Source organism: Apodemus sylvaticus, chromosome 3 (assembly GCF_947179515.1).
Source record: "Apodemus sylvaticus chromosome 3, mApoSyl1.1, whole genome shotgun sequence".
NCBI lineage: Eukaryota > Metazoa > Chordata > Mammalia > Rodentia > Muridae > Apodemus > Apodemus sylvaticus.
Genome location: NC_067474.1, coordinates 46,551,083 through 46,577,611, shown reverse-complemented (window position 1 = coordinate 46,577,611; position 26,529 = coordinate 46,551,083). Strand labels below are relative to the sequence as shown.

Genomic DNA, 26,529 nt, shown 5'->3' with positions numbered 1-26,529 from the left:
TCAACACATTCTGGGGGTTACTCCCTGAAGACTGCCAGTCCGCTAGCCAGTCCTGGCTTGGGATGTTCTCTGTGTAGCACGTTCTTTCCAGGACGGTCCCTGATGCAACGTGCACGCTATTCTCCCATCTGTGGCAACTTTGCCTGGTTGCACTCTCTGAGGGTCCGGGGCAGGATGTCCCGGGCCAGTGCTTGTGTCTGGTGGTAGGCAGTCTCACCCTCCCCATTCTGAGACACAGTGTGACTCATGAGTCCCTGTCCTGTGAAGATGAGTCCTCTGTCACCCCCAGGCAGCAAGGCATCCTCCAAATCCCTCCTATCCCTGGGAGGAGTCCTCAGGCAGTCTCAGTTACCCCCTGACAGCTGTGATTTGGAGGTCACAGGCCAGGGCAAGTTCCAGTCCCCCACCCGAGGCAAATCCATCCATGGCTACAACGAGGGGCATAGCATCCTCGTCCATCAGGCCTTAGAGCTGCTGTTGGACAAAGATCCCGGCTAATATATCACTCCTTTCAGGTCCACGCCTGCACAGAACGCATGCTTCACTCAACTTCTGAAGAGTAGAACACACATTTGCTGGCCTTCCTGCCCCTGGCCAGAGCTTCCAGCAGCTCACTAACAAAAGTCCTCCTCGGGCCACTGTGGCATGAGATCGCTTCATTAGGATCTCAGTGATTCTTTGAGCTGGACCTGCCAGGGCGCACAGGGCAGTGTGCCACTGTCATGGTGTGGGAGGCACAATCGAGGGGACAGCGCTTGGGGCAGGAGACCCTCTTTTATTTTTGTAAAGAAATTTGAACAGGGTATGTCATCGTGAAAGTGTGATGGCTTTTCTTGAGAGGTCGAGAAGTTGGGACTGACATGTCGCTCTGGGTTATTTGTCTCTAGACTATTGTATTCATGCAACTAACAAAAGCAACTTGAAGACGGAAAGGTTTCAGTTTAGCTCACAGTGCAAGGTCCAATATATTCAAGCTGAGGGAGGTCAGAGCACAGGAGTTTTAGGTCCACAGCTGGGGGGAGGAGAGCAACATATGTCCCTGTTCTCTTTCTCCATGTGTACAGTCCAGGATCCAGTCCAGGATCCAGCCAGGGAATGGAGCCACCCACAGTGGGCAGGTCTTCCCGTAGTCCGTCACAGGCATGCCCAGAGACACGCCCACATGTCTCCCAGGATAGTCTATGTTCTGTTAAGTTGACAGTTAAACACTAGCCACCACAGCAGACAATTCTAGACCGAGATACAGGATGATGGTGGGCCCTGGACAGCAGAGGGGAGAAGAAAACAAGTCCCTGAGAGGTGGAGCTACCCCAGTAGTTTTGGAGAGAGATGGGGAAGAGTGAGAGAGGAAGAAAAGAGAGGAGCAAGGGAGAGAGGCCAAGACCCAGCAGAGGACCAAGAGGAAAACCAAGAGAGTCTGTGGCTGAAATAGCAGGATTATATAGGAAAGAGGAGCTGGGGGTGTGGGGGGGAGGGAAGGGAAGCCCCCAGGCTGGAGAGGTTTAGGGTAGGAGACAGGGGATGCCAGGCAGGGTGACAGATGCTTGCTGAGAGAACCTAGAGGCCACCATGCGCTTGGGCATGGCTAATAGGCACTATAGGTAGCCTTGTGTCTGCAGTTCCTTTGGGACCTGACAAAAAGCAATTGGCCTTGAAGAAAGAAGAGGGAAGAGATGAGTCTAACGCAAACCTTACAGCCAACAGTTCATTTATTGTCTGCTCTGTTGACACCTGCAGCCAGATGCACTCCAGCATACACGGTAGTTTCCAAAGACAAGACTACAGCACCAGACTACTGGGGTGACTCCGCCTCTCAGGGACTCTTCCAGATGCTTTTCTCTCCCTCAGCTACAGTGAAAGCCAACCATACCTAGGAGCAGTCATGCCCTCCTTTCAGTCATAGCATCAGCAAGCAGCTGCTGTCGTGGAGGGGCCTGGGATGCCTGGCTCATGGCGAGTCAAAGGACGGACTTTGGCTCCAGAGACTGGAACAGACAAACGGAGGAGGCAATTAAAGAAGGCTTTCCCTGCTGTTGGAGCAGTTTATCGCTGGATGACCTGCAGACAGTGTGGGAGGTAGTTCGTGCACGCGTGGGCACAGAATAAAAAGATGGCAAAGCCATAGAGGGGCTTCTTGCTGTGGGCAGCAGTCAATGGAGAGGCACACAGCTGGCCACAGTGCTGAGAACGGAGACGTGAAAGTGTGGAGTCACTACACTGGCATTTCCAGCACTAATAATGCTTTAGTAATTTGTTTTTGTTTTTGTTTTTGTTTTTTGGTTTTTTGGTTTTTTGGACTTGGTTTTTTTTCAAGACAGGGTTTCTCTGTGTAGCCCTGGCTGTCCTGGAACTCACTCTGTAGACCAGGCTGGCCTCGAACTCAGAAATCCACCTGCCTCTACCTCCCAGAATGCTGGGAATACAGGTATGTGCCACCACCGCCCGGCTCTTAGTAATCTTAGTAATCAATCCTAGAATAAATTTTCTGTCTCTGGTGTAGTCTGGCTATAAGCATGTTTTTATAATAAAGTGAGCTTGTGCAATTGGTTGGCGGTTAAATGGTGCCCGTTTCTATGGTTTTTACCCAAAGCTAGTGAAGTCAGCATGCGCAGTCCTCCCCAGAAGGGGAGGGAGGTCGGTTCCCTCAGCTCAGCTTTGCACGTATAGGCCGTCTCCTCCAGAGCCTCTGCCCAGGCTTCCTGCCTAGAAATGGCTTGCCCTGGCCTTCAATTGCCTCAGTTGCCATTCCTTCCTCAAGCTTGTCTCTAGACACCCAGATCACCCGACCCCACCCCCACTCCCGTTGCTCTTTTGCATACTTTCAGTTCTTCAGTGGCAATCTTCTTATTTCATGAGCAGTTAGGTTGCTCGTGAGTGGTTGTGTGTGTGCTCTGGTTGCCATGGACTCAGTTTTTAATTATCCCAAGTGGTTTGAATGGTCTGTCTTACCCAGATTTCCCTGTTTCTGACATGTAGAGCCAAGCTGGCAGAATGGCTGCCATGAACCGGAAATAGGAGTTTGAGCCTCCCGCTGCTGCTGAGCTGTGCTCCAGCCTTTCTATCTGTGGATGTGTTGGATCTCCAGGAGGGATGACAGTAGCTGTCAGCCCTCACCAGGTCTGTTTGCAGGCTCTGAACTATGCTTCCTCAAGTTGCAGCTTGTGGCTACTGCTGAGGAGAAGATGGGGGGGAAGCCAGGAGGCCCCCCCACCTCTTGATGGTTCTCATCCTACAGGGCACTGGGTGCTCCATGGACCACTTTCTGAGTGGGGTATGGAGTTAGAGCTCCCCAACCGTGTAGTCGTCAGGGTCTGCAGAAAGGCAAAAGCACTAGGAGCTACTTGTTCATATAGTTCTAGGAGACTCAGAAGGCTCACACGTTGATAGGGATTGAGAAGTGGAACCATTTGTCACAGTAGACTGGAGAACTGACAGAGCCCGAGAGTTCACATGGCGCTTTTAGCTTAAGTCTGAAAGCCTGACAATTAAGAAATGTAAAGCAGAGAAGAAAATTCCCAGTACAGTGGGAAAATGTAAAGCGGAGAAGAAAATTCCCAGTACACAGCCTTCAACTGTCCCCTCTCTTCCTGTTCTCCAGGGGCTTGAGATGGGGGCTGGGGGCATTCAGTGATGCCCACCCACACAGAGAAGGGTCTGTGTTACTGGAAGCAAAAACTATTCTCAATGGCTATCTGGAACTACAAATAACGTTGCATAAGTTATCTGGGGTCCCCTTAGCTTAGTCAAATTGACACACAAAATCAACCAGCCCAAGTATCTTTGTTTTTCGATTTTTAAATTATCTTTGTGTATCTGTGTGTGGTTTGTGTACCCATGGGAGCTAGAGGTATCTGATCTCCAGGAGCTAAAGCTATAGGCAGTTGTGGGCCATCTGATGTGGGTGCTGAGAACTGACTCAAGCCCTTATCCACCGAGCCATCTCTCCGGTCCCCTTGAGTACCTGAGTATCTCTAAGGAAAGGGAAGTAAGCAGCTGTTTGGGTGTGGCCTGATTTCTGTTAGTGAAGCACGCTCTCTGTGTAGCAGGGAGTTCAGGAGCCTGGTTTCCTTTCACAGGCTCTGCTTTGTGCTTCCATTGGCCTCGCAGCTCTCCAAGAGTCAGTCAGGGCCAGCAGGAGAGGAAGGTCTGCTGGCCACAGATCTTGCTTGCTGTGAGACTAGTCAGAGAAACTGACACAGGAAGTCTTAGCTGGTGGAGGTAGAAAGGTTCTGGCAACACCGGGCAGTGGTGGTGCACGCCTATAATCCCAGCACTTGGGAGGCAGAGGCAGGCAGATTTCTGAGTTCGAGGCCAGCCTGCTCTACAGAGTGAGTTCCAGGACAGCCAGGGCTACACAGAGAAACCCCGTCTCGAGAAAACAAGCAAACAAAAAATGGCAAAAGCCTCATCATATAAAAATCAAATTATTGCTTCTAGAAAATCTATTTATCACATTTCTACATTTGAATGCCAGGAACCAGACTCTTGAGGGGCTGAAGAGATGGCTCAGCGATTAACAATACATACTGTTCTTGCAGAAGACCCGAGTTCAGTTCCTAGAATCCTCATCGCGCAGCTCACAGCTGCCTGCAATTCCAGCTCCAGAGTATTAGCACTTCTGGCCTCCTGGTGCATCTGCATGCACACGCCCCACACAGGCGTGCACACACCTGCACAGAATTAAAAATGAAATAAAATCTTTCATAAAAAGGCTGTATGTAAGGTTTGTTCTTACCATGTATGCACAGAATGCAATATTAGGCGTCCCTGGGAGGCCTTGTTGTCCTTGGTGTGCCTTAGTAATTAAGTGAAGGATTCAAGATGGAGGCCTTGTTGTGCTCAGTGTGCCTTAGGAATTAAGATGAATCTTTGCTGCAGCACATCCTGAAGAGAACTGTGCATCTGCAGGAGGCAGGACGGCTCCTTGCCCTGAGAGATGCATCCTCCTCCTGGGACAGGAGGGTTGCTCCTGACTGAGACTCCTGCCAATGTATTGGGTCTGTTGCTGCCCTCAGCCTCTGCCTTCACAGTTATGCCACTGTAAGGCTGTGGAAAGGAGCAAACAGAATCAATAGAGTGAAACACAGGGGCAAGGGAGTGTGTTCTGGGTGGAAGAACGGTTAAGTCTTGTCATCTGTCATCCTAGGTGTCCTCTAGCTTTTCCAGTGAGACACACTACCTTTGCACTTGGGGCCTTCGCTCATACAGTTTATTCTGTCTGGAGTGCCCCTTTGTCCGGCCTATGCTGTTTAATCCTGTGCCTGCTAAAATCCCCCTGATGCACAGGATGTCTCCCTGACCTCCAAGGGTGGTTGGTTCCCTCGGGGTTGCATCACTACAACACCCTCTACCTCCCCTTCATAGCACACCTCATACACAGTCAGGCTCCACGAAAGACGTCAGGCCTAATGAGGGCGGGGAGCGTCTTGATTTTGCTGTTGTGTCTGGCATGTCCGGGTTGCTCAAGTATCATTCAGTGAATGAGAGGGGTGAATGCTTACAGGGTGCCAGGTTCTCCCCTTACATAGGAAAACACCGTGAAGGAAACATTCACATGCTCACACTTAAGGCTGGACCTCAAAAGAATTAATAAAACGGCTAGCCAGTCTGCTGCATAGTGCCCAATAAGGGTCAGACATTAATTCAGAAACCTACATGACCTAAACAGTGCTTAAGTAATGACACGTGAAGTTGACCTCTGGCCTGTGTGTGTGTGTGTGTGTGTGTGTGTGTGTACACATGGATCCACATGCACGTAAACCTGCGTGTGTGCACACATGTGTGAATGTGCACGCACACATTTTTAAAAAAGATATAATTTTCTGAAATCCAGCCCAAGTGTAAGGTCTGTTGCTTGTCTTACTTAAAATTAGTTTTATTTTATTAGTTTAATTTTATTTATTTATTATTAGTTTAATTTTATTTATTTATCTGAACTAATATGCAGTATACTTGTAGAAGGTGGGTCGATTTTGAGGCTATATCCTCTGAGCCATCACACCAACCCCTAAGGGTACGTGGTATTACATTGCCTCTCTTGGCCAACACTACTACTTATTTTGCTGATGACTCAGGGTTAATGTTATAAATAAACATTGTTCTCTCTATATGCAACATTTAAAAGTCACTTTTTTTCCTTGCAGTACTGAGTGTTGAACCCAATGCCTCACACAAGCAAGGCCACCTCTTTACCGCTCAGCCACACCCACAGTCCCTGTAAAAAGTGTATCTGTTTTGAACCTATAGGTCCCCAAGGTTTCCTTGGAGTCCAGCTGTTCATCTGGAATACTATGGCGCCTAATGTCTAAATGGCAACTGCAGTGTATTACACTGTGAAGCTGACACCCAGAAGAATTAATTCCCCAGCTGACGGGAAGGTCTTTTTCTCTCGTTCTAAGTCACACATTAATACTGGAGCTCAATGTGACTACTGGGACAGAGTTTAATTTGCAAAGACAATTAGGCAATTTCATGGCTGACTTGAAGCGTTTGTCTCTCTGGTCACTGAGTTGGTTCTGGTTGTCACCCTAACATCCTCCCTGACATCCAGAGGAGACACGGGTGTGGGGAGTACAGGCTTTTGGCTTGTCACAACAAACCAGAACAAACAAAACAAACCACAGCAAAAACCTATTTGCAGAAAGAGGGCTTTTCTTAGCCTGAAGAAGGGACATAGAAAACTGAGTGGGGGTGAGTGCTGCTCACTAGACGTTTATTGTGAAAGCTGATCTTCATTGACACACCAGGGCAGAGGTGAGGATTTGCCTCCGTCAGATTGGGCATGTCGGTAGAGCATTTTCCTAATTGTTAACCGATGCAGGAGGGCGACTGTGTGCTACCCCTGGACAGGTGGTCCCGGGAGGCATTAGAGAGCTGGCTTAACCAGGCTCAGTGGTATCAGCTGGATACAGATGCAGGCAGATCTCTGTGAGTTCTGGGCCAGTTTGGTCTGCATGGCAAATTCCAGGCCAGGCAAGGCTACATAGGGAAGCCTTGTCTCAGAAAAAGAAAAAGAGTTGCCGGGAGAGTTGGCTCCATGGTCAAGAGCACTGTCCAGTTCCCAGCACTGATGACCGCTTTCAGCCATCTGTGACTCTGGTCCCTGGAGATCCAGCTGACACCCTTTCTGTTCCTCCTCAGGCACCAGGCCTGCGTGTGGCTCCCAGACATCATACATGCAGACAAATCATCTGTACACATAAGATACAGGAAGGGAAGCTGGCTGAACAGCGAGTGTAGAAGCAAGCAGTAAACAGTCCTCTTCCACGGTCCATGTTTCATTCCCTGCCTCGGCTTCTCAGGACAGTGAAGCGCTTTCCTCACAACGTTGCTTTTGGTCACTGTTTTCTTGCAGCACAGAGAAGCAACTAAGACACTTGCTTAGCCTGGTAAGGCCTGGGCTCAGGAAGCCTCAGTCCCTGCACATTCACAGCAGTCATTCATGAATGTGGGTGGAGGATGGCTCAGTGGTTAAGAGCACTGGTTGCTCTTCCAAAGGTCCTGAGTTCAATTCCTGGCAACCACAAGGTACCTTTTTGTTTGTTTGTTTGTATTTGGTGTTTTTTTTTTTTTGTTTTTTGTTTTTTTTTTTTTTGAGACAGGGTTTCTCTGTATAACCCTGGCTGTCCTGGAACTCACTCTGTAGACCAGGCTGGCCTTGAACTCAGAAATCCGCCTGCCTCTGCCTTCTAGAATGCTGGGATTACAGGTGTGCGCCACCACCGCCGGGCTACCACATGGTACCTTACAAACATCTGCAATGGGATCTGATTCCCTCTTCTGGTGTGTCTGAAGGGAGCCACCGTATTCTCGTATACGCAAAATAAATCTTTAAAAGATTAGTAAATGTGTTTCCTCTCCTGAGAGTGAAGAGGATGACATCTCCTTGCTGTTGCCTAGCCGATGTCTGTGTAAAGAGATTTTGAAGACTACAGTGATCATTTACACCGGTCTTCAGGTTCCGTGTCTGCATTCTTTCCCCACTGTCTCATATCCAACTCATTCTCTTGACAAATGTTTGTAAGTGTGCCGCTTGGGTGTTCACGGGGATAGGGGTGGGGTGGGGGGGTTACCAGTGCTGTGTGAAGCCGCACAAGGGTCCTGCTGGATCCATGCTCTCCTGGGCTGGGGCTGAGTGGAGGAGTCTGCAGATTAGCGTGCAGTAAGAAGGCAGCCCAAGCAGATGGACCAGGGCCATGTGGAGAAGGGACAAACCTGCCCAGGTTATAGGACAGGTAGGGAGCTGAGAAGGGGCCTCATTCCCACCCACCTGCTCCACCTGGTAAGCTGGTGGGCAGGAGGGCAGACTCCTAGTGGGGTCTGTCTAGACTCCAGCCAGCTAAGTGGGGCATGCAGTTTCTTTAGGGAAAAGAGACTAAGAGATTCAAAGTCTTAAACAATTAAACAAGAATACGGTTCCCAAATCACTGCTTTTAATAAAGTTCATTAAGACAGAATGTATATTTAAAGCTGCCTAATGATTAACCTTATTGCAGTGTAAGTACTGATAGCTGAATTCCTTCCCGAGGCCTAAGGGCATCTTGATTTAGAAAGTGGGAATGGATTGTAAACCATTTGCTTTCATTAGGTATTTGGAAGTAATTAGCCACAGATGTCTATAGTATAAAACCAGATGAGATGCTCATGTTTGGGGCTAGAGAGGTGACTCAGTGGCTAGGAACACTTACCATTCCAGGCATGGTTCTCAGCACCCATATCGGGCAGCTCCCAACTCTTAGAGATTCCCCTTCCAGAGAATCTGATGCCCTGTGACCTCTCCACAGGCACCTACACACACACACACACACACACACACACACACAAATGTGTGCACATAAATTTGTACAGGCGCTCATAAATACACATAAAATAAATTCTAAAAATCTTTCAAGACTAGCCCATTGCTCTGGGAAAAATACCTGCTCTGAAGATCCTGACACTGTGAACTGTATAACTTTGCCTGGACAGCTCAGATAAGAAAAGTAAAATAAGAACTCAACACACCACACACACACATCCAAGATCAGTGCAGAAGAAGTAGACCTTGTGTCTTGGTTTTACTGATGACTGACTGTACTGTGGTACATAGATTGTAGGGCAGTAGACCGTGCCACCAGACAAAACCTGGTAAGGCCCAGCAGATCCAGGAACCCCAGCAATTCTCATAAGTGACAGCAGTAGTCATTTAAATCTATTTCCTACCAGGGTCCTGTCCTAGAACACATGACCACGACACCGCATTGAGGGGGTTGTGACATTGAGACAACACCTGAGTTCTCCCTGCAGATGAGATATCCCTAACAGCTCAGACCAAGCCAATAGAAAGCATCTGCCATTAGATCCCAATCCACCCCAAAATGTTGATAAGGTCCCATCCACAGGGAATAATGTGCATGAGTTATTCCACCGAAGATCGTCTGAGAGTGCCTGTCACATCAAGCTGTGACTCTCCAGGGAAGAGTATTCTCTCCCCAAGCTTTTGTCATTGGACCGCTACCTGGAGTAACCAGCTGGGTGCTCGAACCTACCACAGCCACTTCCTGCTCTGTGGCCCCGACCTTGGCGGCTGGCTGCCCTCTGTGGCCTGCTACCTGCCACCGACTCGGGCAGCGGTGGCAGCGGTGGCAGCGGAAGAGGCCCAGCAGCCTGCCTTGCTCTGACTTCTCCTCGGAGAGCTGCAGTTCTTTGGCCACTCAGTCCAGGTCAGAGGCCCTCGGATCCCCATGGATCACGCCTGGTAGACAGACTGGCAACAGATGGTCATTTGTCTGAACTCTGCCCTGAGCCAGGCCACCAAATACACAAAGGCATTTTTTTTCTACTGCAGTGAGGACCCTGGCAGCAGAGTTTGCCTACCTGTGACCTAACACAGGAAGCTCACCCCTTGACTAGGAAAGCGAGAGACTCACAGCGGCCCCTGCAGTTGGCCTGATATTTTGCAGCCTGGTTTCAGGTGGACCCCACCGTCCATCTGCTGTGCATTCCTGAGGTGGTAGCCTGACCTCTGACCTCTGCTTTTAGCTGGAGGTGTGAGTGCGATGTGGCTAGCCACTCAGGAGGATTCAAGGGAGCCCTCCCTATAACCCGTGCCTACCACGAAACTCAGTAACTGTTGCCTCCTTCACCATAGGTGCCCTCAGGCCTGGCAGCCTTGACAGCTTTGTGCTTTCCCAGAGGTTCTTAGCAACACATTGGGGACATGTGCAGGGCTTGGGAGAGCTGTGTGGCTGCTCTCTGGCCATCCTCGCAGAGTTTTTGCCAAGCTCTGCTGCAAAGCATTCAGTGAAAGCGCTGCTTACAGACCTCTTTCTGTTTCTAATGCTTTGGCTTTTCTAGTACCATGCTTGACAAGTATTTCAGAATGTCACAGTTTAGAAAGGACAGTGATAAAGGAAGGCAGGAAGAGACTTCCTCCAGGAGCTAAGTGTTCTGTCTCATTGGACTTGTGTATGTAATAGAAACTGACTCTGCCCAGTGTGCTAGAGTGAGGCGTTTCCAGCCCTCCCCCGGGGTGGAGTGGCCATGTCACTGGTGAACCAGCTTCTTATGTGCCTCCAGTAGGGGCTGTGCAGTCTCCGGGTGCTGCTGCTGCTTCCTCTCTCCCCTCCTCCTCCTCCCCCTCCCCTCCTCCCCTCCTCCTCTTCCTCCTCTTCCTCCTCTTCCTCCTCCTCCTCTTCCTCCTCTTCCTCCTCCTCCTCTTCCTCCTCCTCTCTGCAGAGGTCGAGGACAGCTTGCAGGAGCTGATTCTGCAATGAAAAGGGGTGGGTTTGCAGCAGGTGTTTCCCGTCTGTGTCCACTGCTGATGACCATCACGAGGATCCGGTAACTCACTGGAAAGTGTACACCATGGCATACTAACCCTCTTATTCCTTCCTCATTCATCACCATGCTTCTGAACTAGAAAATGTGATTGGAAAGACAGACTTGATGATATCAGTATGCGGAGGAGCTAGTACAGGACCCCCTAATCAATCCTCCTGCCATCATCAAAAATCCTTCCTTGCTCTGTACTACCTTCCTGGGTGCTTCGCCGACTGTTGGCATATCTGTTCTGTGCAAGGCAAGAGTAGTAAATGGAGTAGGCACAAGTCCTCAACCTCAAAATTTTAGCTGTTACTATATGGATAAGCTCTAAAATCCAAAATTACTTAAGATCTCCAGAAAAAGCAACTAGGAAAAGTTCTTCCACAGCCCAGCAAAAATTATCTCACAAGAATTCCTTTTATATGGTAGGGTTGGGGGAGTTTCTAAGATAAGGTTTCTCTTGTATCGAGGGATGCCCTGGAACTCGATCTGTAGACCAGGCTGACCCTGAACTCTAATGAGATCCTCTGCCCCTGCCTTCTGAGCGCTGGGTCAAAGGCCTGTGCCACCACTTCCCTGCTCTCCCAAGTACTCCTAAAGAGAGCCTTTGGACTTCAATGTCAGAGAGTGGCTGCAGTTCCTACTTCACACCTGTCTCACACATTTCCATTTCTGGACATTAAAAAGAATGCATGTTTGTGCAGAGCGTAGGATATTTAACTTCCCCAAAGTGAGTGACTCTTAATGGCTCAGTTTCGAATTGCCAGATGTCTGGTTGTTCTTGGGATGTTTGGTGTTTCACATTAAGCTTGATATTGGACAGAACTCAAGTCACTAGATTACAGAAATGCCAGAAAAAGTAATTAGGGAAAGTCATTCCATCGCCCTGCAAATATTATCCCACCAGATGCAGGCAGATGTTGGATGTTGATTGTTGCTGCCTCATAAAGGAAGGCGGGCTGCTTGGGTAAGTTGGTCCAGTTGATGGGTGCGAACCGTCGTTCCCAGGGCGATACAGAGGGTTTTGATTTACGTAAGGAAAGCCTAACTCTTCTCTGCAATACCTTCGCTCTTCATCTTCTGAACCATGGTAAGGTTCTGTCAGCTTCTAAGTCTGTCTGTCTGGACCTTGAGGACCAGAGCATAACCACATGATGCTTCTCTTGACTCCTGGACCTACAGTGAAACAGCTTTGGCCTCTGCCTTATCTGTCACCTGGACTTCATAAAGCCTTCATAAAGTCCGTCTACTACTGGAGAACCCTATCCTAGGTCCTATGGTCTCAGAGTCCACCCAGACCATCTAATAGTCTTTGGCAGATCTGCCGGTCTGATATCTGTAGGTGCTGGCCGGGCCTTTTCTAGAAAGATCAGTGAAATGATTTTACATGAACTGTTCATTGTCGTATGAACTATTTGGGGATGTATATATCACAGGGCCCTTCCTCAGCCTGTGGACTGTAGCAGCCGATGTCAACTTTGTTTTTGCTCTTCTTTGTGTGAGGAGGAACAGGTCTGCCGGCAGCTTTCCCTCGTCCTCGGCAGTTAGGAGAAGAATGGCAATGGCTGAGATGCCACCTTTGTTGTCATTGTTTTCTCTGTGTATCCTGACTGTTCTGAACTTGCTCTGTAGATCAGGATGGCCTTGAACTCATGGAGAATCTCTAGTCTCTGTCTCACAAGTGACGGGATTAAACCTGTGTATTACCTGACTGACTTACTTTCTTCCTTTTCTAAAAAGCTCTATTTATTTATGTATTATATATATGAGTGTCCTATTTACATATACACCTGCATGCCAGGAGAGGACATCGGATCTTGTTACAGATGGTTGTGAACCACCACGATGTTTGCTGGGAATTGAACTCAGGACCTCTGGAAGACCAGCCAGTACCTTTTAACTGCTAAGTCATCTCTCTAGTCCTAAGAGATACCACTTTAAAGCAATCTTCTTTTTTTTTTAAATTGGATATTTTCTTTCTTTATATTTCAAATGTTATCCCCTTTCCCGGTTGTCTCTCTCTTGGAAACCCTCTATCCCATCCCCCATCCCTATTTTAAGTAGTTCTATGAGGGTGTTCCCACCCACTCCCGCCTTCCCACTCTCAAGTCTCCTACACTGGGGCATGGAGCCTTCATAGGACCAAGGACCTCTCCTCCCATTGATGCCTGACAAGGCCGTCCTCTGCTACAGATGCAGCTGGAGCCATGTGTACTCCTTGTTTGATGGCTTAGTCCCTGGGAGCTCTGAGGGGTCTGGTTGATTAATATTGTTGTTCTTCCTATGGGGTTGCAAACCCCTACAGCTCCTTCAGTCCTTTCTCTAACTTCTCCATTGGAGTCCCTGGGCTCAGTCCAATGGTTGGCTGTGAGCATCTGCATTGGTATTTGTCAGCCTCTGGCAGGGCCTTGCAGGAGACAGCTATAGCAGGCTCTTTTCAGCAAGCACTTCTTGGCAACCACAATAGTGTCTGGGTTTGGTGACTGTATATGGGATGGATCCCCGGGTGGACAGTCTCTCTCATCATGGTAGATTTTTCCTTTGACGACTAGGAAGTGTCCTTCCTTATCTTTTTTGATAACTCTTGATTGAAAGTCAGTTTTATTCGATATTAGAATGGCTACTCCATCTTGTTTCTTGAGATCGTTTGCTTGGAAAATTGTTTTCCAGCATTTTACTCCGAGGTAGTGCTTGTGTTTGTCACTGAGGTGTGTTTCCTGTATGTAGCAAAATGCTGGGTCCTGTTTAAGTAGTCTATGTCTTTTTATTGGAGAATTGAGTCCATTGATGTTAAGAGATTAAGGAAAAGTGATTGTTGCTTCCTGTTATTTTTGCTATTAGAGGTGGAGTTATGTTTGTGTGTCTATCTTCTTTTGGTCTGCCTTTATATGTTACTTGACCTTTTACCCTTACTGCTTTTAATATTCTTTCTTTGTTTAGTGCATTGGTGTTTTGATTATTATGTGATGGGAGGAATTTCTTTTCTGGTCCAATCTGTTTGGAGTTTTGTAGGCTTTTTGTATGTACATGGACATCTCTTTAAGTTAGGGAAGTTTTCTTATGTAATTTTGTTGAAGATATTTACTAGCCCTTTAAGTTGGGAATCTTCGCTCTCTTGTATACCTGTTATCCTTAGGTTTGGTCTTCTCATTGTGTCTTGGATTTCTTGGATCTTTTGAGTCAGTAGGTTTTTGCATTTTGCATTTTCTTTGACTGTTGTGTCAATGTTTTCTATGGTATCTTCTGCACCTGAGATTCTCTCTTCTCTCTTGTATTCTGTTGGTGATGCTTACATCTATGACTCCTGATGTCTTCCCTAGGTTTTCTAACTCCAGGGTTGTCTCCCGTTGTGATTTCTTTATTGTTTCTATTTCTATTTTTAGATCTTAGATGGTTTTGTTCATTTCCTTTGCCTCTTTGATTGTGTTTTCTGAAGTTCTTTAAGGAACTTTTGTGTTTCCTCTTTAAGAACTTCTACCTGTTTACCTGTGTTCTTCTGCATTTTTTAAAGGGAATTATTTATGTCCTTCTTAAGGTCCTCTATCATTATCATGAGAAGTGATTTTTTTTTTTATCCGAATCTTGCTTTTCCGGTGTGATGGTGTATCCAGAACTTGCTATGGTGGAAGAATTGGGTTCTGATGATGCCAAGTAACCTTGGTTTCTGATACTTACGTTCTTACGCTTGCCTCCTACCATCTGATTATCTCTAGTGCTACCTGCACCCCCCATCTGACTGGAGCCTGTTCTTCATATGATCCTGGTTGTGTTAAAGTTCAGCTGTCTCTGGGATCCTGTGATTCTGGGATCCTGTGATCCTGAGATCTTGTGATCCTGAGATCTTGGGTTTCTGAGAGCTCCTGAGAGTCAAGCTGCCACTGGGACTCTGCGATCCTGGTGTGACCAAGCTCTGGGATCCTGGGCGTGTTAGAACGCCTGCATGTGGAGCTTCCTGTGTATGTTGTATGTTGTGAGACTGGCTGCAGAGTTCATGCCCAAGTTCTGCTCAGGGCCCCTCTGATCCTATGATCATGGGCATGTTAGCTTGCCTGGGAGTGGAGCTTCCCCTGGGTGTTGTGGAACTGGCTGTGGAGTTCATGCCCAAGGTATACTCAGTGCACCAGCCCAGAGTAGAAGGGTAGAGCTATCTTCTGGAGAGGTCCTTACAGCAGTCACTTGTGGGGGGGTTTACACATAATGCATTTCAGCAAAAAATTAAGGTAGATATAGGAGGTAGATATAGTGGTGGATCTGGTAAGAGTTGAGCCACGGAGGCAGGGCCCCCTATCCCCCACACCTTTCTCCTGCCAGCCAGCTGAGCAGAGTCAAGGTCTGGTGGTGACATGCCTCCTCTCCGGCCTGTAGCCTTGGTGCTGCCTGCATTTGAGCAGCAGGAATAGTGTGGGGTACCAACACCCCACGATGTCATGTTCCCATGTATCTGAGGTGGCAACACGGATGGGCTGAGGGACCAGGCGAGCTGTCTCCTCAGTAATGGCTGGCATTTTTTTGTGGATGTCTTTTCCTGGACTGCGATATTTTCCTTGTTTGAATAATCTGACCAGCTTAGCTTCTTACATAATTTTATATAGAAAAGCACATGTTTTATTGAGACGGGTAGAACCATGGAGTATATGCCAGCAGGGTCAAAGGTCTGGTGGCTGATAGCTAGGCCCTAGTCTTTCTGTCATGTTGACATGTATCTGTGCATTGTCTCCATGACAACCATTTTACTTTCCTATTTAATCTCACAGCATCCATACTAATAATTCTTTTGTCATCATCCCCATTTTGCAGAGGAGGAAACTGAGGAATAGAGAGATGACTCAAACTCCTTGTCTGCAGCATTTGAGATACAGTAGACTTACACTCCTGTTTGCCTGGTTCAGTGCCGCAGTACCGAACTTCTTAGTTAAAACTGAGCTGTAGCTCACAGATGGAACTCATTCTTCTAAAGGATGCAGTTGGTGGGTTTTCAGTCTAGTTACAAAGGTGAGTCATCGTCACTAATCCTAGAATGTCTATATTTCTCCCAAGAGAAAGCCCTTACCCATTGGCAGCTGTAGCTATTTCCTCGCCTTCTCTCCTGGAAGCCATTTCTCCTGTGTCTTTGGATTTGCCTGTCCTGGAGAGTTAGCAGGATGGTGGATACTGTATGTGATTGTCTATGTCTGATTCTCCTAGTTAGTTTGCTGTTGTAATGTGAGCTGTTAGTCTCGTATCTTCTGTGGATGACAGTTGTGCACTGTGCTGCTATATCCTTGTTGGTTGGTTGACAGTTGAGTTGTTTTCTCTCTGGTCGTTGTAAGTGATGCTTCTGAGAACATGTGTGGACCAGTTCTCTGTAACTGCATGACCCCAGTTCACTTAGATATATGCCTAGGAGTGGCATTTCTGTGACAGTTCTTTGCATTAACTAGACTTTTCCTTGAAAATGCTTGAGTATCTGCAGACTATAAAAATAAAATGTACAGCCAGAGAGATGCCTCAGAGGCTAACAGCATTTACTGCTCTACCAAAGCTTTGTGCTAAGCCCCAGAGAGGAAACTCAGTCAGCTACCAACGTAGCCCAGTTCCCAGCCCCTGTGTGAGGCAGCTCATAATTACTTGCCTGAAACCCTGGCTCTGGTGATCAGACATCTTTTTTTATGGCTTCTGAAGAAACCTGCACACTCATGGAACCTGTGCAGACAGGCATACACACATTTTGAAAGATAGTAAATCTTAAAATAAATAATAAATTGAAGAGAGTCGTTTCTGGCGCAGCGTTTTCGAACTGTCCTGTTATGGGTGTGAAGATTCGGCTGCGTGAGACACGGTGCTTTTCCTGTGGAGCTTTCTTGCTTTGGTTTTAAAATCCAGTCACAGAGTTGTGTCTAAGCGGTGCACAGGGTCTTGCCGATGGGCCCAAAGGCATAAGGTTTAGGTGGTAACGTTCCTAATTCTGTTTCTGACATCCTCTCCCATCATTGGAGTATATTCACGGAATTACTTAAGCCTAATCTGATAGGGTCACCAACTAAAGACGTTATTCTTGGTGTCTGCCTTGTTCCAGCTGCTGGACACTTGATGCCTAGGCTATAGCACGTGTAGCACCTCCCGTCACAGGGTGGTGGGACGCCAGTGGAAGAGAGACTTCCGTGCTAGAATCTTATTCTGGAGAGGGGTCTATGGACCTTCCCACGGATGAGTCCTTCAACTCCCCCCACCCCCACCCCCACGTGGCCCCGCTCCAGCCATGTTTATTTCATGTATGTGGGTACACTGTCATGTATGTGGGTACACTGTCATTGTTTTCAGACTCAGCAAAAGACAGCATCGGATGCCCATTACAAATGGTTGTGAGCCGCCACGTGGTCTGGGAATTGAACTCAGGACCTCTGGAGGAACAGTCGGTGCTTCTTAACCACTGAGCCATCTCTCCAGCCTGAGTCCATCTTGAGAGCATCCAAAATGTAAGCCCCAGAGAGGAAAGTCAGTCAGCTATCAAAGTATACCTAGATTTTCTTTTCTTTTTTCTTTTCTTTTCTTTTCTTTTCTTTTTCTTTTTCTTTTTCTTTTTCTTTTTCTTTTTCTTTTTCTTTTTCTTTTTCTTTTTCTTTTTCTTTTTTTTGGATTTTGGTTTTTTTGAGACAGGGTTTCTCTGTATAGCCTTGGCTGTTCTGGAACTCACTCTGTAGACCAGGCTGGCCTTGAACTCAGAAATCCGCCTGCCTCTGCCTCCCAAGTGCTGGGATTACAGGCATGCGCCACCACCGCCCAGCTATACCTAGATTTTCTTACTGGGAGAAAACAAAGCCTCTCTTTGGAAAAAAAAAATCAAAAGGATGAAGATTCAGGGTTAACCTGCCACTGTGTGAAGAACTGAAGGTTTATCATCTCTTGGGTTGACCTGAAATTTGTGATTTCTCGGGTTCTCTCCTAAAGACTCTCACAGCTGAACTAATTAAATGTATTTTCGTTGTAGAAGTAATTTGATTATGGTAATAATTGGACTATGGTGACAGAAATGACTATTTTAAGTCTGTTTAAGTCTCTTGGGAATGAATATCTCTAGGATTAACTCCGGGCATATAATAAGCAATTTAAGGTCAGCGTCAGTTCCATTAACACCGGTTACAGTGGTTCACATTAAGAATCTTTCCTTGCAAAGATGTGGTAGAATTTATTTTTTACAGAATTTGTTTTTACTTAAGAGTTTTTAAAAATGTATTTATTTATATATTTTATGTCACCAGAAGAAGGAATCAGATACCATGGAATATAGACACTTATAGATGGTTGTGAACCACTATCTTGGAACTGGGAGTTGAACTCAGGACCTCTGGACAAGCAGCCAGTGCTCCTAACTGCTGAGTGATCCCTCTAACCCAATGTGACAGAATTTTAATTTTAATAATTCATAGTGACTGTTGTGATAATTTGGTATTTGCGGTGTGTTTTGTTACTGCTGGTGGTTTGTCTATATCTGGAACTTAAAGCCTGGGGCAATATGTGATTCAGAAGACAGCCTTAGCTAGAAGATAGATACCCATGAATCACCTGGGCTAGGAAGATGCTGAATATGAGCCTGAGCTGACTTCAGGCTGGGAATTCTGGGAAGCCCTCTACCTAATTCTGCCTTAACTTCTTGAGGGTCAGAGAGCATCTTCCAAAGCATGTTCTGTGCACACATGTGCCTGAGCATTGGTGTGTGATGAAGTGACGGGAGGACCACAGGGCCTCCCTGATGGCTCTGCGCATGTCTTCATCCCCATCTCTGCCAGGACACCTGATCACAGGAAAGCTGAAGCCAAGCACATTGTTCTGTGTGCCCAGAAGGCATCCCTGGGGCAGCCCCTTGTGTTAGCCTAGTTGGTAGGTTGGGATCCAGGCAGAGCAAAAGTCGGGGAAGACTTGGAAGCCAGTTGAAGACTTTAGCTTGCTGCTAACTTCATATTCAGATGTGCACCCCTCCTATTCATGCGGTACCTTCTCTGAGCTGTGTGCTGTATCACCTACTGTGTGGGTTATGCAGGCTACCCTATAAAGTCAGGAGCTGCTGCTGTTAACTACAGAGCTAACTCTGTTTACTACACAAGAATGTTAGCTCCCAGGAATTCTGTTATGTAACCTGCCCAGATCTGAAGAACAGTTTGTGGGTGCACTATTTAAATAGACCTCCTTTCCTCCTGCTGTTTCCATCCTGCCTCAGCCAACCTTGGCAGAGAAACAAGAAACTGGATCTAACAGTGCCCTGCTAACTCGGTATTAATAGAGGGTAGAGTCTACGCAGTTTAGGTCTTGGCATCTGTCAGCAGGAAGTGGACAGCGTTAACATAAAGTCACAGCCCGCTGAGTCGATTCCACTTTAACTTGATTTTCAGTAGTATTTCTCCTCCTGCGTTCCTCAGGGGGCAGAAGCCTCCTTCAAGGCCTGGAGGGCCACAGCCAGGGAACTCAGGGGCCAGGGTTACAGGTTACAGCTCAGCCCCTCCCAGCTGGCTTCTGCTTTTCTCTGCTGCTGTGCTTTCCAGAAATGGTTGCCTCTAGGCCTGGATCCCCTTTAGAAGTCCCCTGTAGTTAATCCCCTCTTAAGCTCTGTGTGGTGAGAGATTACCTCCCCCACCCCCCACCCCCACTGTTCTTCCCTCCTGGTCCTAAGTCCCCTGGCAGCGTGACTTCCTGTATTACAGTGAAAGCCACATCTGTCTGCACATCTGTCTGCACGCTTGCCTTTGCCAAACCCCTGTCCTTGCACATCACCTGAGGCTGTTCTTTTTCCATCTCCTTGTTTGATGTTTAGACTCATCCACACTTAATGTCTCTTTGCATGTATGTATACGTGTGTAGATGTCCATCAACAGATGAATGGATAAAAAAACTAAAACAAAATGAAACATGGGCTTGCTTATTGAGGAGTCACTATAACATCAGTTATTTGGACATATGCAGTGTGAGAAGATGCTTGAGAAGGCACTTGCTCTCTGAGGGGCTGTAATGCGCCTGGGTAAACACAGTGCTTGTCTGTTCCTGAGCATGTCTTCTTGTTCCTGCACTAGGTGCTAGGCCGCACACTTGTGATGATCGTACATAGAGGAATGAAACACGGGCTGAGTATGGAAAGACTCAGAGGCTGAGAAGAGAGATGTTGTGAACAGGAGCAGTGCTAAAGAATTTCAGCCTCACGGGCTTTGTAGGGGAATATTCAAGGAAACAGTCTAAATCCCAATAGTATAATAAATAATAATAAAAATATCTATTATTTATATAGTATAGTATGGTATATATTATTATGATTGTATAGTATAATTATTATAAATATAATAATTATCATTACTATTATCACTTGTGCTAGTGGCCAAACTCAGGGTCTCAGTACACTAGAGAAGTGTTTTACCACTGTGTTGTATCATTAATCATTAATTTTCTTTAATCATTTAAACATTTTGTCTATTTTTCTGTGTATGGGTTTTGTCTGCATGCATGTCTGTGTATCATATGCATTCTATACCCTCAGGGGTCAGAAGGACTTTGGATCCCCTAGTTCAGAATTGTAGTTATGAACCATTGTGTGGGTGCTGGGAATTGAACCCTTCGTAAGTCAGCCTCGTCAGCCTCTCCTGTAATTCTGCATCTTATACCCCAGAACCCTCTCTGGTCAGGACAGCGTCAGGGCCCTGTCAAAGGGTAGTAAGAGAGGCTGGCAGTAATGACTCAGTCTCAGTCCAGCTTCATAAGGCTACCGTGAGGTTTAAAATGCACATTCCTAGGCAAGTGTGGGGGTGCACACATGTAATCCTGGAGCATGGCTAGTAGAGGCAGGGGAATCAGAAGTTCAAGGCTAGCCTTAGCTATATAGTGAAATCAGGGATAGTCTGGACTGTATAAGATCCTATATCAAGGAAAGGCAGAGAGAGAGGGAGGGAGGGAGAGACAGAGACAGACAGACAGAGAGGAGGGAGAGCTCCAAAGTAAATAACTGAGCTGGAATGGCTACCTAGTATGAATCAGGCTGTGGGAACCTGGAGAACAAAGGAGGGACAGGAATCTTCTGAGAGGAGGCCAACTTTGAATTAGATATGAAAGAGAAGGGGGTTTGGGGGTGGTGTACAGAAAATTAGAAGTAAAAATAGCACAAGGGTGCTTTCAGATACTCTAACTACCCCTGTCGCTAAGCTGGGGAGCAGGGCGTGGGGAGGGTTGCCAGAGTGGCTGTAGTTAGAGCGTGGGGCAGACCATGATAGGCTTGGTATCCCTGGGCTTCGAGGGTTGTGTATCTGACGTTACAGGTATAGCTAAGGAGAAACATGCCCACTCGCACACTGTTAGAAGAAACTTGAGGAAGGAGCGGGCAGGACTAGGGACAAAGAGACCAGCGTAGCAAATGGCTTAATGTGCAAGTTCAGTTCTGTGATTAGCAGAGCCTCTAGTCTTTATGGGAATACTGTCGCATAAAGCATTCTTTAACAAGAAACACAGATAGAGAAGTCCACAGATACAGGCAAAACAATTGTCACCAGGATCTAGGGAGTTGACTCGGGGTCAGGTAAGTACCTGCTGTGTAAGGATGGGTGTTTTAGTCAGGGTTTCTATTCCTGCACAAAAATCATGACCAAGAAGCAAGTTGGGGAGGAAAGGGTTTATTAAGCTTACACTTCCACGTTGCAGTTCATCACTAAAGGAAGTCAGGACTGGAACTCAAGCAGGTCAGGAAGCAGGAGCTGATGCAGAGGCCATGGAGGGATGTTCCTTACTGACTTGCTTCCCCTGGCTTCCTCAGCCTGCTCTCTTATAGAACCCAAGAACACCAGCCCAAAGGTGGAACCACCCACAAGGGGCCCTCCCTTCTTGATCACTAATTGAGAAAATGTCCCACAGCTGGATCTCATGGAGGCACTTCCCCAACTGAAGCTCCTTTCTCTGTGATAACTCCAGCCTGTGTCAAGTTGACACACAAAACCAGCCAGGACAATGGGCTCCTAAATTTGGATCCTCAGTAGATACAGATACGTAAACACTGAGTGTGGTTATTCCTCTGTTACCTCAGCTGGGGTGGCATAGGGACAGGTCACCACCTGCTCGGGGGTTTTCTAACCAGCTAACCTAGCCAAACTGGTAAGCTACAGATTCAGTGAGAGACTGTCTCAAAAATAAGGTGGAGAGTAATAAAGACAGCTGACATTCATTATGCATACACACACGCACACATATGTATATGCACACACATACATGCACACATGCATACACACACACACACACACACACACACACACACGGGGTTGTGGGGAGAAGATTGGCACCAAAGGCCTGGCTACCGCCTGCAGAGACAGGGCGAAGAGCTCCTTCTGTGTGTCAGTTCACGGTCTGTTCTTTATCTTTGCCATCTTGAAGCAGATGGAAGTAGAGGGCTTCATTTCTCATCACCTCCGAAGAGTGACAGATCTGATAGGGAAACATGTCTGTCAGAAGCTCAATGATCTGGGACCTGGTGAGCAGCCAGAGAATGTGACTACTGTTAACTCAGCAACTTGGCCTGCCTGGGAGTCAAGTTTGATGCATCCCAGCAACTCTGTGTCCGGGTTGTGTTGGCTTGAGTACAGTTTTCGTTAGTGGAAGATACATTTGAGGCTGAAATATACCCGCTGTCTGAACCTCGGATATGAGTTTGGTCTGGCTTCTCTTTCTCCCTGGGTACAGACCCATTTATGGAAGAAGGTTTCCACATACAAGCTGAAGCCTGCTTTACTGAGCTCCGAGCACTCTCTACGTTTAGGTCACCGCCGATAGGGGCCTCAGAAAACATTCGCAGTGCCCAGGTAAAGAGCAGCTATCTTCGAGTACCGGATCCAGGCGGTGCTGCCCGAGAAGACAGAACAAGGGCCATTTGAAAGTGACCTGATAACCGTGCTTCTCTCTCTGAGCACAGCCGCCTGACGTCCTTTGGGGTGCCTGTGTCTCCGGCCAGCGAGGTGTGATTGCTAGTACGCACAAGGAAACAGTCATTTAGAACACTGCCCGACGTTAGCAGTGGAGCTGGAGCGGAAGCCCAGGTATCTAACCACAAAGCTCTAGTCATCTCTGTTCTGTCTTCTTTCAAATCGGAGCATTGGGTGATTTAGTGCAGGTTCGTGGCGTGGGGAGAAGAGGAAAGGAGAGAACAGTTTCGGATGAGGGAGCCCCGTTGACAGAGGAAACCTTCAGCCCCTTATCAAGGTGGGGACACAAGAAAAGGAAGAGGTTTTGAAGGAAGCATGCTGAGAGGGAACATCCAAGTAAGACGTAGGGTGGCTGGAGTTTAAATATAGCGCTGTAGAAAACATGAATAAGGCTGAAGACGTGCACGTGGAGAGATCCGCGTCTAGGCAGAAGAGGGTGTGGGCAGCGAGGAGGAGGAGGAGGAGGAGAGGAAAATGACTAGAGAAGAGAGCCAAGAACCTCCAGGTCCTGCAACATTTAAGGTCCCTGCGAGAGAAGAGCCCTCCAGTGACAGAAAGGAGAGTCAGGGCCCGGGTGATAGGAGGAGGACAGAGCAGGCCGCAGATACTAAGAGGGGAGGGCCATCGATGGCGCAGGTGGTAGTGCCTGATGGGATTGCACTGGCTGGTTTTGTGTGTCAACTTGACACAAGCTGGAGTTATCACAGAGAAAGGAGCTTCAGTTGAGGAAATGCCTCCATGAGATCCAGCTGTGGGGTATTGTCTCAATCAGTGATCAGGTGGGGAAGGGCCCCTTGTGGGTGGTACCATCCCTGGGCTGGTAGTCTTGGGTTCTATAAGAGAGTAGGCTAAGCAAGCCAGGGGAAGCAAGACAGTAAGTAACATCCCACCATGGCCTCTGCATCAGCTCCTGCTTCCTGACCTGCTTGAGTTCCACTCCTGACTTCCTTTGGTGATGACCAGCAGTGTGGAAATGTAAGCTGAATACAACTTTTCCTCCCCAACTTGCTTCTTGGTCATGATGTTTGTGCAGGAATAGAAACCCTGACTACGACAGGGATGGAGGAACTATATAAGGCAGGAGCTAAAAGGATGTCGCTGAGCCTGGGCTTAGATCAGTGTAAAAGCAGCTGCTACACCGGGAGGACCCAACAATAGCTTCTCACCAAACTCAACCCTGCTGTGTGGGATAAGGGGCTTTGTACTCCCCGTGTTCCCCGAGTGAGATGAACACCCTGCATCATGTCTGCAGAAGCTTCGTGCGGAGCAGTCAAGCTTCGGGAGAAACCAAAGTGCCCTTCAGTGGATGGAGTAGCACACTCTGGTGCGTCCATACAATATGGAGTATTAGTCACCACTGAAAAGAAATTGGCTATCAAACCACAAAACTATATGGGAGATGGACCTTAAATGGTTATTGCTAGTATAAAGTAACCACTCTGAAAAGGTGACAGAGTCAGAAGCATACAGTGGCATTATGGGAAAGAAAAAGCTGTGCGGACCTTGAACAAGGGATTTTTAGGGAATGGAGCTGTTCTGTACACATTAACTGTAGATGCAAGCGTGGGGACATTGGTTAAAGTTTCCCACTGAGCCCTGTGACAGAAAAGGAACTGTGTAAAAGGCCAAGTCCTGTTGGAAACCAGGGGCTGGTCCGTGATTCACGGAGATCCACCTGCCTCTGCTGGCACAAAAGGCAAAATCACTGAAGGAAGAGAGGAAGCCGTGTGCATGCCACCGCGAGCAGAGGCAGGCCTGCTGTGAATGGGGAGTGCCCGTGTTCCACCTCGCTCTCCTGCCTGCCAGCTTCCCGCCGCCAGGCAGATGGTATGACAAGTGCCATCTCCTGGTTTACCTGGTATCGCCATTGCTCTTGAATTAAGAGCTTTGGTGGCAGTTGCTACTTTCTCCTTGTTGGTAATCTGCAGGCCTTCCGACCACCCAACCACCCCACCCCCAGCTCCTCTGACTGCCTGTGTCTGCCTCTGCCCTGTCCCCAACCCTTGGCTGGGCTCCTGTCCCTTAGGCACTAAAGATGAGAGATTTCTCTCCTAGTGTCTGCTGTTCTCTTCTGTTACAGTCAATAGATAAATAAGACTTAAAACATCACAAAGTAAATAAAAAGCCAAACAATTGATCAAAGCTCTAGGAGGCAATCGTGATAGGGCATGGAAACAGTCTTGGGAGGTTTTGTTGGTTTGGGTGCATTCCTGTTTTTTGTTTTTTGTTTTTATTTTGAGCCACCCAGATAGGGTCTTGGTGGCAGCTCCCCACGGCTGTGGTGTAGGCCAGCTCTTTCTTGCTAATGGGTATCACTAAGGACGGCCTCCGGCTCAGTAACTCTTCAGATCCCAGGAGTTCAGGAGGTCGTCCTCTGTTGTGAGAGGAAGGAGAGGGAAGACTTATCTTATTCCTGTTTTCTCTGAGGGTTGGAGCCATGACCTGTTTCATCTGGAAAGGACAAGTTGTCTAGGTGACGCGTCCTGTCATTCTTACAAAATCCATGGGTCCCCGAGGCCCCATAGCAACTGGCTGTTAGTTTTCCTATCATTTATGTAATTGATAATAAGGACCAGCTATGTTGGTGCACGGTGAGAGGCACTGCAGATCTAGATGGTGGGAGCAGGGCTCAGCCTGGGGTACAGACACCAGCTGGAGCCATATAGCATTTTTCACAGGGCAAACCCACAGGACTTTATCTTCCTTCAGTTCTAGAGGCTAAAAGGTATAAAGGTCTAGCAGGACTCAGTTTCTCATGGAGACTCTCTGCAGCTGCAGGTGGCTGTTTTCCCACGTTGTCCCTGTGGCCTTTCACCAGTAGGTGAGGGAAAGAGAGTACATTTGGCACTTTGGATTCTTTGATGTCTCTTCTATACAACACTATCCCATTGTGACCCGATTTCACTTTAATTGCTACTTGTTTTCAGTGACAGTGACAGTGGGGCATGGGCTTTGGTCCACTGCAGGAACCTGAGCAGAGCGGCAGGTGACAGTGATGGGAACATCTTGTTTGCCGTGGTAGATGTCATCTGTAGGGACAGCAAGGGGCTAAGTTTTGAGCACATGTAGAGTCGCCTGCTATGGGCTGGGCCTGTGCAGCCCCAGTTGGAGCTGCTGTGGTCGGTCTACAGGAAGCAATCATCCCTCAGGAGACTGGGAGGCCACTGAGTACCGCTCTGGCCCGCCGAGCTAATGAGTTTCACCTCTAAGCAGCTTTTTTTAAAACGCAGAGCTGTGTAACCCAGGATTCCTGGATGATATACGCTTGCCACCCAAGTGGAAACTTCTGGGTTCTTTGGAAAGTCAGTTGTGTTGGATGGTACCTTGCCGGGGCAAACACGTGAAGGGGTGTTTTTGTTTCTGTTTTTTTTTTTTTTTTTTTTTTTTTTGAAGTGGCATTAATTGAAAGGCTGTTCTGCTACACGGGATGAAGGGTTCTTTGCTGTGGCTTCTTGCTGCTTCTGAGGACTCTACTGAGCTGCACCGCTGGAGTGTTTGAATGGCTGGAGCTGCCGCTGCTGACTTATGAACTGAACTGCCGATATCCTGACAGTGCAGATGGGATTTGCTCCAAAGCAGCATTTCTAAACAGGTCCTCTTCCCCTGTATGCCTTCTTTTCCACTACCTCATGTGGATGGGCTAGAAGGGAGGTTAAAGCATTTAAGAACCATTATTAAAAATTAGGGTTTGGCTGGTTAGTGATGGCGCACACCTTTAATCCCAGCACTCTGGGAGGCAGAGGCAGGCGAATTTCTGAGTTTGAGGCCAGCCTGGTCTACAGAGTGAGTTCCAGGACAGCCAAGGCTA

The 26,529-nt window shown here is 47.6% G+C and overlaps 1 protein-coding gene and 1 pseudogene across 2 annotated transcripts in view; one reads left to right on the top strand and one right to left on the bottom strand.

Moving 5' to 3' along the window:
- Ankrd6 (ankyrin repeat domain 6) overlaps positions 1 to 26,529 on the top strand; it is a 147,594-nt gene that overhangs the window by 61,402 nt on the left and 59,663 nt on the right. The window lies entirely within an intron of this gene.
- On the bottom strand, positions 18 to 8,715 carry LOC127680227 (enoyl-CoA hydratase domain-containing protein 2, mitochondrial-like; annotated as a pseudogene).